Source organism: Rattus norvegicus, chromosome 14, assembly GCF_036323735.1.
Source record: "Rattus norvegicus strain BN/NHsdMcwi chromosome 14, GRCr8, whole genome shotgun sequence".
Taxonomy (NCBI): Eukaryota; Metazoa; Chordata; class Mammalia; order Rodentia; family Muridae; genus Rattus; species Rattus norvegicus.
Window position 1 is genome coordinate 41,224,862 of NC_086032.1, and position 13,443 is coordinate 41,238,304.

Here is a 13,443-nt window from a genome sequence, read left to right on the forward strand (position 1 = left end):
CGGCGCGACGGCGGAAGTGACGAAATATGCCAGCTGGGGGGCGGTGTTTATGGCCAGCACGGATCTGTACCGAGTGATTGACATTTGGAAGTCCGTGTCCCATCCAGGGAGACAGTCTTCCGAAGCGCTGCGGGACTCCGGGCTGTGGGAAGTAGGAAGAGAAAGCAGGGTTTAAGTCTCTGTCCCCGTTCCTTTTGAACCCTCGGCACCGCTCTGTCCAACACCGTGGTCGCCTTGCTGATCACTCAACCTCAGCTTATTAGAGGCCCGCGTAAAACTAGAAGTCGCCCGCGAAAATGGAGCAATTTTCAAATAGCCTGGTCCCAGAGAGAAAGAAACCTGAACACATTCGCCTGTTTTAACTATCCCATGTCAGGTTCATTCAGCTCTTAGCTTAAGCATTCTTTGTCCACCCTAACTATAATTAACTTGGTTGTCCTGTACACTTTTTTTCAAAATTCCACTACTGAAGTTATTGTTCCCCGGAATAGAGACTAGATATATGGATAGTGAATCCTGTGCAGTTTTATGCTACTATATTCCAGGGGCTAAGTTAATACCTGCCTGACCAAATAAATAGAAGGGAATGGAATGCTTGACCACTTGTTTTACAGATGAGTCTAAATCGCTTAGCGAAAGTACTACAAAATAAAAATTTTAATGGAAAATTAGTGCAAATCAATAAACAGGGAAACCAACCACTTTGAGTGGATTTGAGACTCCCTTCCCAGGCGGGGAGAAGGAATCCACCTCTGGTAAGATTAAGCAGGTCAAAAGCTCATGGCTATCAAAGTCCTAGGCTCTAGTGAAAAGCTCTTGCAGCTATTTGGATAAATGTATTATGTTCTGACTCCTCTGCTCCCCAACTGTAGCCATTTTGTTTCATGTCTGCCAGTTATTTCATATTACTACCGTGGCATGCCTGCCAGTCACTGACTCAGAGAAGTGACTTGGCTCAAGGACATGCTGACCACATACCCTGGTTTTGTCCTGAATGTTCTGTATGAGGTTTGCTAATCCTAAGAAAGTCCACAAAGCTTTACGTATCCATCAAATCAAAGCTCAATATGAACTGTTATATCTAAAATAGCTTGAGTCAGAGCTGACCACTGGGCAGCCCTTCCTGCACCTACATATGAGCTCACTGTGGTTTTTGTGGCTGATACCAAAGAATGCTACCAATAAGCTAAAAAGTTATGATTATAATACTCATGCTCTGTTATCTCAATGTCCTGATATTCCCATTCATGCATCCTTCTTACTCAGACCCAGTCAGCTTAAAGGTTAACTGATGACACTTTGCCAACTGCTCCTCTCCTTGCCCTTTAAACTTTTGAACCAGGTGTTTCCTATAAAAAGTCTATACTGAGATCAGACTAATAGCACAATTAGGTTTTTCCTTCTTAGAGACATAGACATTCAGTATTATGATACGCATTCAATAAACTATTCTTGCTTAACTGAGATGGTGTGTGTATGGTTTGAGTGACGAATTCCTGAACCTCAACAAATGGATAGGATATTCTGATTAAATTGCCTTCTCAATAAGTACCTGTATGCACCTGGAGTAGCCACTGTCAGCTCTGAACAGAGCAGCTGGTTGGTTTTTTCTTCCCTTTGCAATGGTCAATGAAGACTGCAGGAATGCCCAACTGATCAAAGAACCTAGAATAAATGACTATTGAATGCCTAGCCATAAGCGGAAACATTTGTATCACTCCTTCCAAACAAAGCCCAGGGAACATTCTGGAAGAAGGGGTGGGTTGAAAGTAAAAGCCAGAGAAAGTGGAAGTAGTGGGAAACACTGACTTCCAGTATGACATCATTGATGCCCTCTTGAACTCACACTTGCTATGATTACTCTCACAAGACTGGGTACATCAACACTGTGTCAGAGAAAGAGAAGGGGGTCCTACTCTTCCCTGGGAATTTATACACAATGGTTGATGGGGAGAGGGAGAGACATTTGAAAGCAAAATTTCTACCATTCACCTGTAAACAACCCCAAGGAAGCTCATTAGATGTCACTCACAGAGACAGGCACATGCACATCAAAAGCAGAACAGAAAAAAAACTCCCTGGAAAAAGGAAAGGGATTAGCAGGAGTGGGCAGAGGACAAGGGAGTAGCAGGTGTATAAATATGATCAAAATACACTGCACATAAAATGCCATAATAAAATCCCTTACATAGTATCAATATATCTTATAAAAATTTAATGAGAGTCGGCACAAGGATTTTGTTCAGATTGGGTTTTCGTTTTTGTTTTTTTGAAACAGGGTCTCACGTTGTAGCCTCCGTTTCAGAGATGCTGAGACATTTGTCTCCATTGGCACGGATGAGGTAGATCATGAAAAAGGCTCAGGACCTCTAGCGCTCCAATATGTATGTTCTGAAAAGCAATGTTGTAAGGCAAGGAGAATCCAAAGGGTCTGCTCTCCTAAGTACATTACATGCATGTGTGTACTGCACAGAGGCTAGAGGTCGGTATCAGGTGTCTTCCTCTATCTCTACCTTTTATATTTAAAATCACACTCTGGGTGCGTGTGTGTAGATGAGCTGATGGCACGGTGTGCCTTTGGAAGGCAGAAAATAACCTGTCAGTTCTTTCCACCTGGTGGGTTCCAGGGATTGATCTCAGGTCATTTCGTTCATCACGTGTGGTGAATCATCTTGCCAGTTCCTCTGACTTACTTTTAAATTTTCTTTATTGCATGTGTGTGCTCAGGATGGGGACAGCACATGCCATTTTCACACATGTGGAGGTCAAAGGACAACTTTCTGGTGTCAGTTATCTTCCACCTTTATGTGAGACCTGGGTGTCAGATTCATGTTATCAGCCTTATGCAACCAGCAGTTTTACCTGTTGAGCCGTCTCTGGAGCCAGGAAAGGGTTATTCTTATGCACCGACTTCAACACTATTAGGGGTGCTTGTGGGGGATTCTGGTCACAGGTGTTTTGTTTCATAAACAGGAGCTCAATGGAGCATTTGCAAAGAGATGAAACATTGATCTAGTCTGAATAGGTGATAGGGAGGTTTTTTAATTAAATCTGAGGTTTATATGAGGACTAAAATTAAGTACCTGGAACGAAAATTTTCATGACCAAGGGGCTGACAGCTAAAGGAGCTACAGTTTGAAAGATGACACGCCAGGAAGCTCCCTGCTTGTGCCTCCCATGAGTCTTAGTCAAGTAGGTTAGAGCTTTGTCTCACCTATGCACTGTGAACATCTTTAGACTGGGACTGTTTCTCTCATCTCCTTACCCTATGTGTTCACTATAGCATGGTGCATACAGTGTGTAGTGAATAAAGGAGTAGAAATTTAAAACCACACAGTTTTAAATTCTCCTTTTCTATCTAACCCTTCTTTGAAAAGGGTAAAAATAAGATTTCTATGAAGTCTCTCCAACTTCTATCCTAGACAGTGAACTTTGAAAGCACTTCCTCATTTTCTGGTCAACTTCCTTTTCTTGTCAAATATAAATAAATCTTAGGGTTTCCCCCCTTTTTCATCCTATTCTTTCCTCTCCCCTCTTTCTTTTCTTCATTAAGGCTGGTTTTGAACTGGCAGGAACTCCTGACCTCAGCTTCCTGACTGCTGGGATTGTTTGAACAGCATAAACACATTCTTTAGTTGTTTTACTTTTTCCTAACTCATCAAACATTCCTGTTCTTGTCATTGGAAATACTTGTCTGATATTACTCTTCTGCTTGTTGATTTAAAAAGAAAAGCAGCTGAAATTATGCCAGTGTTGGTGTTAATCTTAGGTGTGCCTCATCTACCTTCAGACATAGTTCTAGAGAAACTGAAGTAAGACAATGCCATCCCTGCCCTTTTTTCTGTTAGGAGCAGATACTATAGAAGGGAGGCCAAAGTATGGTCTGCTTTTGCCTTTAGAAGATGAGGCCTTGGCTGTGCCTGGGAAACAAGCCTGACCACTTTGGCTTCATTACAACAGGGAACAAATTCAACGAAGCATCCAATGATCCTTTGCACAACAGAAAAAAACTTTAAGGAGCCAGAAGACTTCCCAAAGAACTGAGGCCCAAGGAAGAGGCTAATAAACAGAAACAAAAGGCAAGCTCAAAATTTAGAGTTAAATGTTCTTTCCAAAGGTTACAAATATAAAATATCAAAGAATTATTACTAAGTCCACATGCCTTTGACAAGTGAATTACAATCAGAGGTCAGGGTACAAAAAAGAATTATTAACTTGAACCATAGCATAGACCACACACATTGCTTTAGCAATGTTTGTACCCTTGCTTTTTCTGAGAATCGACTCACACCCTTATTCCTTTTCCACGAAAGTAAGTTTTTTGTAGTTACTTACCTCTGCCCCTAGCCAAGAAATACCCATCCATAATGGAAACCATACTTCAGTCAAGATTCACACCCTTATTCTCTTTCCATGGGGTGGGGGAGGCAGTTAACAGCCCTCTCCCTAGTCAACAAGGTTGTTCTTCCAGTTAAGGGTTTAGGCTATTACTTGCTAGACCAAATGAAAATTGGACACTTTTAGTTGCACAGACACACTGTTGTATGTCGTCCTTTACCCCACCTCATTTAGAGGGCAGAAGGAAGGAAGCAGAGGGAAGAGCTGGAGTCTAGAATCCTGAGGCCAGTGCGGCAGTCCTAGAAACAGATGGAAATCTGAGCCAGACTCAGCATGGGAAGTCGATAAGCTTAAGATTTTGTGTGTGGGAGGGATGTTGAGAGGATTCAGCAGATCAATGGTTGCTACATCAGAACCGTGGAAAGGGGTAGGCAAAGCAGACGTGTAAAGAAGCGACTGATAAAGTCTGGGTAGGAGATGAATGCACTTTCTGTTATGTGGTAACCGAAGCCGGTGACATATTCTGGGTGTATTTGAAAGTTTACCTGGCAATTTGGGGACAGAGGACTTGTGAGACACTCTAATGACTTAATCCTTCTGATGACAGTTTGAGTTGATGCACTATTGGCCTTCTACAGTGATAGTTTTAGAGTTCACACTACCTGATGTACGAAACAAGATGTTATCACTACTATGCAGAAACTGCTTAATAAATATCAGGTGGGAGGTGGCTAGGTGGGTACTGTGCTTCCACAGCAGTGCGAAGCTGGTTGTGACAGTGCACATCTATGATTGTGTAACTGTAGCATTCCTGTGTGAGCTAGGAAGTAGAGACAGGCGAACCCTTAGAGATGCATGGACCCTGGAGATCCTGCTTTGAACAAGGTGCAGGACGAGCATCCACATCTAAGGTTGTCCCCTGGTCGTCACATGTGCACCTCAGCATGGCCGCCACATGTACACCACAGCATGTACACCACATGTACACCACTGCATGTACACCACAGCATGTACACCACAGCATTTACACCACAGCATGTACACCACATGTACACCACAGCATGCTTGTGCCCCTACTATGCACAAGACATGGCAGACTTGAGTTTACAGAGAAAATTACCATTGAAAGAGGTGATGAGAGAGTCTCAAGCACACAGGCCTGCTGGCCTTCCAAGAGGGGAAGGCAGTCAGGATGCCTGAAAACTTCAAATACACACATACATGCATACATACATGCATGCATGCATACATGCATACATGCATACATACATACATGCATACATGCATGCCTCAGAAATAAACCTTGATCTTACTTCTCTGGGCACCAGAAGCAGGAAACTATAAACCTGTTGGAAGTCACCCAGTTTATGAAATTTTGCTATGTGGTCAACCAAGTTAATTTTGTAAGGGGAACATCATTCAATCTACAGCAAAACAGTCTTTAGTTGGCCAGTTTAACACAAAAGAAATCTAAGAATGTTCAATCATAATTTCATATTTAGGTCATGTAGTCTAACCACAAAATTGAAAAGCACTAGTCATTGATTTTACATACCCAACTAGTTCTTACGTTCCATTCAGGGCCATGAGGTCTTGGGCTCTGAGGAGCAACATGTGTGATATGACAGTCAGCAGAGACACTCCAAAGAGTGCTTTCATATAGGACATGACATTAGGAATAACACATATATAAGGTTGAAAGACTCAAAATGGGAAAAAATGAAATACACCAATCAGCTTGTCTACCAGTTGTTGAAATGTTTTGATTATGTTAAATAAAACATTTAAAATGAATGTTTTCGGGTTGGGGATTTAGCTCAGTGGTAGAGCGCTTGCCTAGCAAGCCAAGGCCCTGGGTTCAGTCCTCAGCTCCGGAAAAAAAAAATGAACTTTTTCAATGTTTATTATGTTTATGGTGCTGGGATGAAAACTAACATTTTTTTACATAGTAATGCAAAGCACACAATACCAATGACCTACACCCCAAGTTCCTTTTTATTGTTTTGAATGTGGCTAGCAGAAAACCTACAATTACCTACATGGCTGGCACTGCATTTCTACTAAACACACAAACACCACCACTAAGTCTAGGTCACCTTGAGGAACTCCTTCCTTCACTGTCAGCCTCAACTCCCTTTTAAGTCACCTTTGAATTAAGTCATCCCTCTCTGCTCCAGCTGGTTGTGTGACCATGGCAGCGGTGGTGGGGTGGCTTTAGGTGCGCTCGCCTGCCTAAACGTGGAGGCCGTAGGAGGAGAGATGCTCTGCTTCACTGCTCTCCATACTTTCCCTGATACAGGTTCTCTCACTGTTGGGAAGCTACTTATGTCCTGCCTCCCACAGTGCTCGGGGTGCAGGTGCACAGGCCCCCAGCTCTCTACCTTTGCGGGTGGAGGATTTTGAATTCCAGTCCTAATGTTTGCACTGCTACCTGGTGAGCTATCTCTCCTGCCCTCCAACTGGTTTAACATCAACAGGGGGCAGGTTTCAGTGTGTGTGTGTGTGTGTGTGTGTGTGTGTGTGTGTGTGTGTGTGTGTGTGAGAGAGAGAGAGAGAGAGAGAGAGAGAGAGAGAGAGAGAGAAAGAGAGACTGACAGACTGAAGAGTAGAAACTTCATGAAGCCTAGAGAAATATATCCATTGCAATTAAGGCTTCTCATTTTACTGAATACTTTTTCTCCTTTGGTACCATTGTTTTTTAAAAACCATCCTTCTGTTATTACATTAACCTTTAGAGATTCAATATCCTAAAAAATGGGACTGACAAGAAAACCATACCTACAATACATACTTTAATATTTGGGTCCTGTATTACTTTTTTCTAAGATGTTTCCAAGAGAAACAGAGGTTTCAAACAATTAAATGTATTCCCTAAGGTCACAGGTAGTGCTGAAATATGGGTTCCTATGACACTTTTATCATTATATCACAATATCAACCATGTTTGCAAGCTCTAAAATTTAAGTTTTGAAATTAAAAAAATTTAAAACCTAAGGAGGTGAAATTATATTGATCATTACAGCTATCATCTAGTACTATATAGAACTATGGGGGTTGGGGATTTAGCTCAGTGGTAGAGCGCTTGCCTAGCAAGCACAAGGCCCTGGGTTCAGTCCCCAGCTCCGAAAAAAAAAAAAAAAAAAGACTTACAAATAGAACTATGGTTGTATAGAACTACTGTTGCTTTTGTGACTCGGTTATAAGTACACAGGAAATTATGTTAGTCAGCTGATTCAATGAAGCAATCTGCAGAACCGTTCTAAATTATAGATTACAGTGAATGACAGCCAAAATTTACCGAGTTCCTGTGTGCAAAGCACTGTTAAAATTGTTTGACTCGCTTATCATCTCCCAAAATATGCGCTGCCAGCATGACAATTTACAGAGACACAGGCACACAATTAAAATACATCCGAAACCAATCCTATCCGGCTTCAGATCCCCTGACCATGGCCAGATCACATGGCCTCCCTATGCTGTGAGGCTTTCAATGTCTTCCCAAGGCAGGCAGAAAAATGTAACTCAGACAGTCTCTGCATGTCCCAGACACACTGAGCTCTGAGCATTTGGTAAACTACTTCTGCATCTTATGTATTGAAAGAATAAAGATTTTAAACTATCCCCCACTGACCCTGCTGTGAGGACAAGTGCACCTCACAGCAAAGAATAACATAACATGTTTTGGGGATGTAGCCTGGCTATAGCCACCACAAACCATCTGGCCTCGATAGGCCTGACTCAACAGTCCTGAGAAAAATGAGAATTAGGGTCAGCTTGCCCCAAAAGGAGGGTGGCCTAGAGTTGAACTGAGCCCAAGTTACAAACCAATGAAATTGCTTTGTGTGACTGTTGCCAACTACCTATGTAATTTTCCCTATAAATCCCTTCCCCTAATTGGGCTCGGGGTCGACTCCTCTGTCTCCTGTGTGAGATACATATCGTTCCCGGAGCTCTAGTTCCTCAAATACACCTCTTGTTTATTACATCAAGACTAGTTTCTCGTGAGTTCTTGGGGGTTGCGTTGTCTCGAGATTTGAGTGGGGGTCTTCCCCACCCCGGTGGTCTTTCATTATGTATTCATTGGGAATATGAAAGAGTGATGTCTTTTTTTTTTTAAAGATTTACTTTTTTTTTTTTTTGGTTCTTTTTTTTTTCGGAGCTGGGGACCGAACCCAGGGCCTTGCGCTTCCTAGGTAAGCGCTTCCTAGGTAAGCGCTCTACCACTGAGCTAAATCCCCAGCCCAAGATTTACTTATTTATTATATATAAGTACACTGTAGCTGTCTTCAGACACACCAGAAGAGGGCATCGGATCTCTTTACAGATGGTTGTGAGCCACCATGTGGTTGCTGGGAATTGAACTCATGACCTCTGGAAGAGCAGTCGGGTGCCCTTAACACCTGAGCCACCTCTCCAGCCCCAAGAGTGATGTCTTTTAATCATTCACTCATTTTAAAGATGTAGTTTCTGCAGAGAGCACATCCTTTCAGACAAGTGTGAAGTTTCACTAAGTAACCATATTCTGGATTCTACCTCCCACATACATTTCTGGAATCAGCAGGCTAAAACACCTTACTGTTGACAGAAGTTTTTGTACTGGAATGGGAAAAATTTTAGAATAGGTCTAAAGTTTAGTTTCTTTTTTACTTTTTTGCTGCAGATTAAACCCAAAGTCTTGCAAATGATCAACCCAAGCTCTTTCACTGGGCTACATGTCCAGCCCTGAGCTTCATTTGCCACTAAAGTAAGACACAGGGGTCCTAGAAATGAAGGAATCCCAATTCATCTAAGTTCTCTCTTGAGAGTGGCTCCTTACAAACTGAAGTCCCAGCCTAGGGGCGGAGTGTAGATACAGCCCTATGAAAACACCTTCACCATCCACAAATGCTTCCCACATATACCACAGCAAGCAATCTTCTTTCTTTTCCTACTAGCCACATTTTATAAATGAGGAAATTAGGCCCAGGAAAATGAGAATATCCAAATGCTGGAATTATAATTTTTGACAGACATTTTTGAGACAGGGTTTCATATAGCCAAGGATAGCCACAAACTTGCTATGTAGCTAAGGCTTGAACCCCTGCCTCCACCTCTCAAACATTGGGATTATTGTAAGGCTACCATGCCTAATTTCTGACATGACTCCTGGTTGTGCGTGTATAACTTCTTTATGTTTTAACATTGGAATGCTAAATTAGATCTACAGTGTATGAGTTTGGTATTGGGGGTTTGGAGGTTGGTGCTAGGAAACTAACCCCCAGGGCTTGGTCAACATGCTAAGTCAACACACCACCACTGAGTTTTACCTGCCAACCTTTGTTTTTTTTTTGGGGGGGGGGAGGGATGCCTTTGTGTTAAACATGTACTCTTCCGCTCAATTCAGTCTCTCCCCTTCTGTGCATGTGCATGCCCACGTGTGGAAGCCAGAGGATATCAAATGTCCATGTACTGCCTTTTCACTGAATCTGCTTCACAGTGTTTTTTCAGCTAGGGCTGTGTTCAGCAATCCATCTGTCTCTACTTTCTGAGAGCAGGGTCTATGGGTGCTGGAGACTATACTTGCCTTCTTAAGTGGATGCTAGGAGTCCAAACTCAGGTCTTCTAGACAGTGTGACAGCAAGCTCGCTCAGAGCCATCTCTCTAATCCCCTTTCCACTCACTTAACAGTAGGTCAGGTAGCCACAGCACTCAATAACAGAAGTTGTAAAAGATTGTGCAATTCTGTGCCTTTACTTACTAACTAGTTCATAAAAAATTGTTTTGTTGATGTCTCTGAGACAAGGTCTTGTTCAATATACCATCCTCACTTCAAATTTGCAGCAAGTCTCCTGCCTCTGCCTCTCAAATGATATGGATTACAAACATGTATCACCAATCCTGGCAAGACATCTACTTTAGTATTCAACTTTATTCTGTGCCTGAGCTCCGCATCACTCCCTTGTTTGGGTGTCAGCATTCCTGTCATCTGCAGGACTTCCTCTGACTGTCTTTGATGAAGATGGAAATCTGAATACCACACTTGGTTCAGCAAGACAGCTCAGCGGTAGGTGACATCACCGCCTGCTAATCCTGACGAAGTGTGATTTCTGGAACCCAGACAGTGGAAGAGAGAGAACCAAGCCTGCAAGCTGTTATCTGACCACAGGAACACCACTGTACAGGTCTGTGTGCCCATCTGTATGGACATGACACACATACAAAATAAAACTTTTTTTTTTTTTTGGTTCTTTTTCCCGGAGCTGGGGACCGAACCCAGGGCCTTGCGCTTCCTAGGCAAGCGCTCTACCACTGAGCTAAATCCCCAACCCCAAAATAAAACTTTCTGAATCCCAGTGTAATCTCTTAAGGAAATTACAGCACTTGCAATCCTAATACTTGAGAGGTGGAGGCAGAATCAGTAGTTCAAACTTGAACTCCATGAAACTAGAGTAGGGGAGAATGAAATAAAGAAGCAAATCTCCTGCTCTAATCACTTCTCCAAGTGGGCAGAGCTGCAGGGAAGGAAGCCAATCCTGTCCTTTACTAAGACACAGCAAGGCAGGAATCTAAAGGCAAGAACTGAAGGAGAGGGGCTTACTACAGCCTTGTTCCTCATGGCTTGCCCAACCTGCTTTCACTGATAACCCAGGACACCTGCTCAGGGGCAGCACCACCTACAGTGGGCTGGCCCCTCCTACATCAATTATTAATTAAGAAAATGCTCCACAGGCTTACCTACAGTCAGTCTGATGAAGGCATTTTTAAAAACCTGGGCTGGAGATGGCTCAGTGGCTAAGAGGACTGACTGTTCTTCCAGAAGTCCTAAGTTCAATTCCCAGCAACCACATGGTGGCTCACAACCATACTGGGATCTGATGCCCTCTTCTCGTGTGCCTGAAAACAGCTACAGTGTACTCACATACATAAAATAAATAAAATCTTTGAAAAAAACAAAAAACCAAGGTTCCTCTTCCCAGTAAAGTTTGGTTTTGTGTTAAGCTGACATAAAAAAACAGCCAGCATAACTGATCCCTTGTCAACTTGACACACAAACACACACCACCATTCAATTATAATTTTTCTTTTCTCATTTATTCCCAAGTTGTCATGTTGACATTAGTATCACAATATAAAAACTAACTTTAAGAAGGTCAGTCTTTAAACATGAAGGCTCAGCATGGGCTTCTGGGTTCCAAGGGCTTGAGAGCCTTACTCTCTGGCTCTGACATCCATAGCAAACACTGCTGGTCTGTCCTGTGGGCTCAGGCCTGCTCCACGGCACAGCTATCGCTGTCCTTGGTACTTGTCCCATGGTACTGTCATCTCCAAAGTGCTAGAACTTCTTGATGCAACTGGGCTACACCTTCACCAACAGCCTCTTCTGAGCTCTCTTCATGGACTCTGACCTTAACACATGGTGCCACTGGGGTCGCCTGGGAAAGTTGGAAGCATCTTCTCTATTTTCTCAATAAAACTGGCCTAGTTGTTGAAAAAAAAAGGGGGGGGGGCTGGGGATTTAGCTCAGCGGTAGAGCGCTTACCTAGGAAGCGCAAGGCCCTGGGTTCGGTCCCCAGCTCCGGAAAAAAAAAAAAAACCTCTATGGCCCTTTCAATCCTGAGGCTCTACACAACTGAGGCTTTACCTTCATCAATGACCTCTCATGATGCCACACCCCAACCATGACCTCTCCATGACCCTTTCATACCTCCAAAACCAGTACCACCTGGTAGACTCTTTTTTTCTTTTTTCTTTTCTTTTTTTTTGGAGCTGGGGATGGAACCCAGGGCCTTGCTCTACCGCTGAGCTAAATCCCCAAACCCCACCTGGTAGACTCTTACATAGTACCAAGTTCAGCTGTCAGTACATGGTCTATAGCCTTGCCTCCTCCAGACTAAGGTTGTGTGCTGACCCTGAGGAAACTTGTCTTGTTAATCAGTCTATTCTTCAGCCCTAGGTGACCAGAACCACAGATTCCCAATTCAATATATCAAACGCTCCAATGAAGACTTTAAGGTATTCTCCAACTTCCCTCTGAAACATCACAGGCCAAGCTTCCATTGTGTGCACTGTTCTCCACATAACTCTTCTGCTCACAATACCTCTTTAAACTCTGAGCACTCAATGGCTTCCCAAGTCCTCAGTTGTAAATTTCTTCTGACAATCCTCCTAAAGACAGAGTGGCCAGGTCTGCCAAAGTAATATTCCACTCCTGGTACTGATTTCAGTCTTGGGGTTCCTACTGCTGTGATATAATATTACCAAACTTGAGAAAGAAAAGGTTTACCTCAGCTTACAACTCTCGGGTCACACTCCATCAAGAAGGTGCCCACAAGCAGTCTGGAGGCATTTTTCCATTGAGGTTCCTCTTCCTAGGCACTAGGTTTGTGTCACATTGACATAAACAGCCAGCACATCATTGTTATAAAGTCTGAAGTCTTATTTCTATCAACCAGCCTCAAGTATCTATGTAAATTAGATTTTTTCTGATCTTAAGATGTTCTTTTAAATATGACTTTTTTTTACTCAGAATATAATGTGAAATTATTTAAATCGAAGAGAGAAAGCCAATGGGATAACAGGCCATGGTAGTTCTGCGCTCTGCAATGACTTTTCACTGTATCTATCAACTCTCATGGATGATTAAAGCCTGCTCTCAGATACACGTGTGGTAGATGAGTAGCGCATACATGCATAGAGGCTGGATGCCGATGACCTGCTTGGTTTTTCCCCACCTATTTCCTCAAGACAGGGTCACTCAGTGAACACGGAGCAAGCTGGTGGCCCACCCCCTCAGAGGTGTTTCCTTATTTCACCCCTCAGTGCCAGGGTTATCTGAGGTGTGTAACCACACCCAGCTTTTCACATGAACTCTTCAGACTTAAACTGGGCCCCCATGCTTGCAGAACAAATACTCTTATCCACTGACTCATCTCCCCAGCCCAAAGATACACAACCCCTTTTCTCTAGGATCTCAGCAGTCTCCATTCAACCAAGGAATGAGTTGTTCTTGTCCTCCCAAAGTTCAGAATTATGGAGCTGGGTGTAGCTGCACAAGTCTTTAATCCCAGCTTTTGGGAGGCAAATGCTGGCAGATCTCTTGTGAGTTTCAGCAGCCAGAATGGTCTC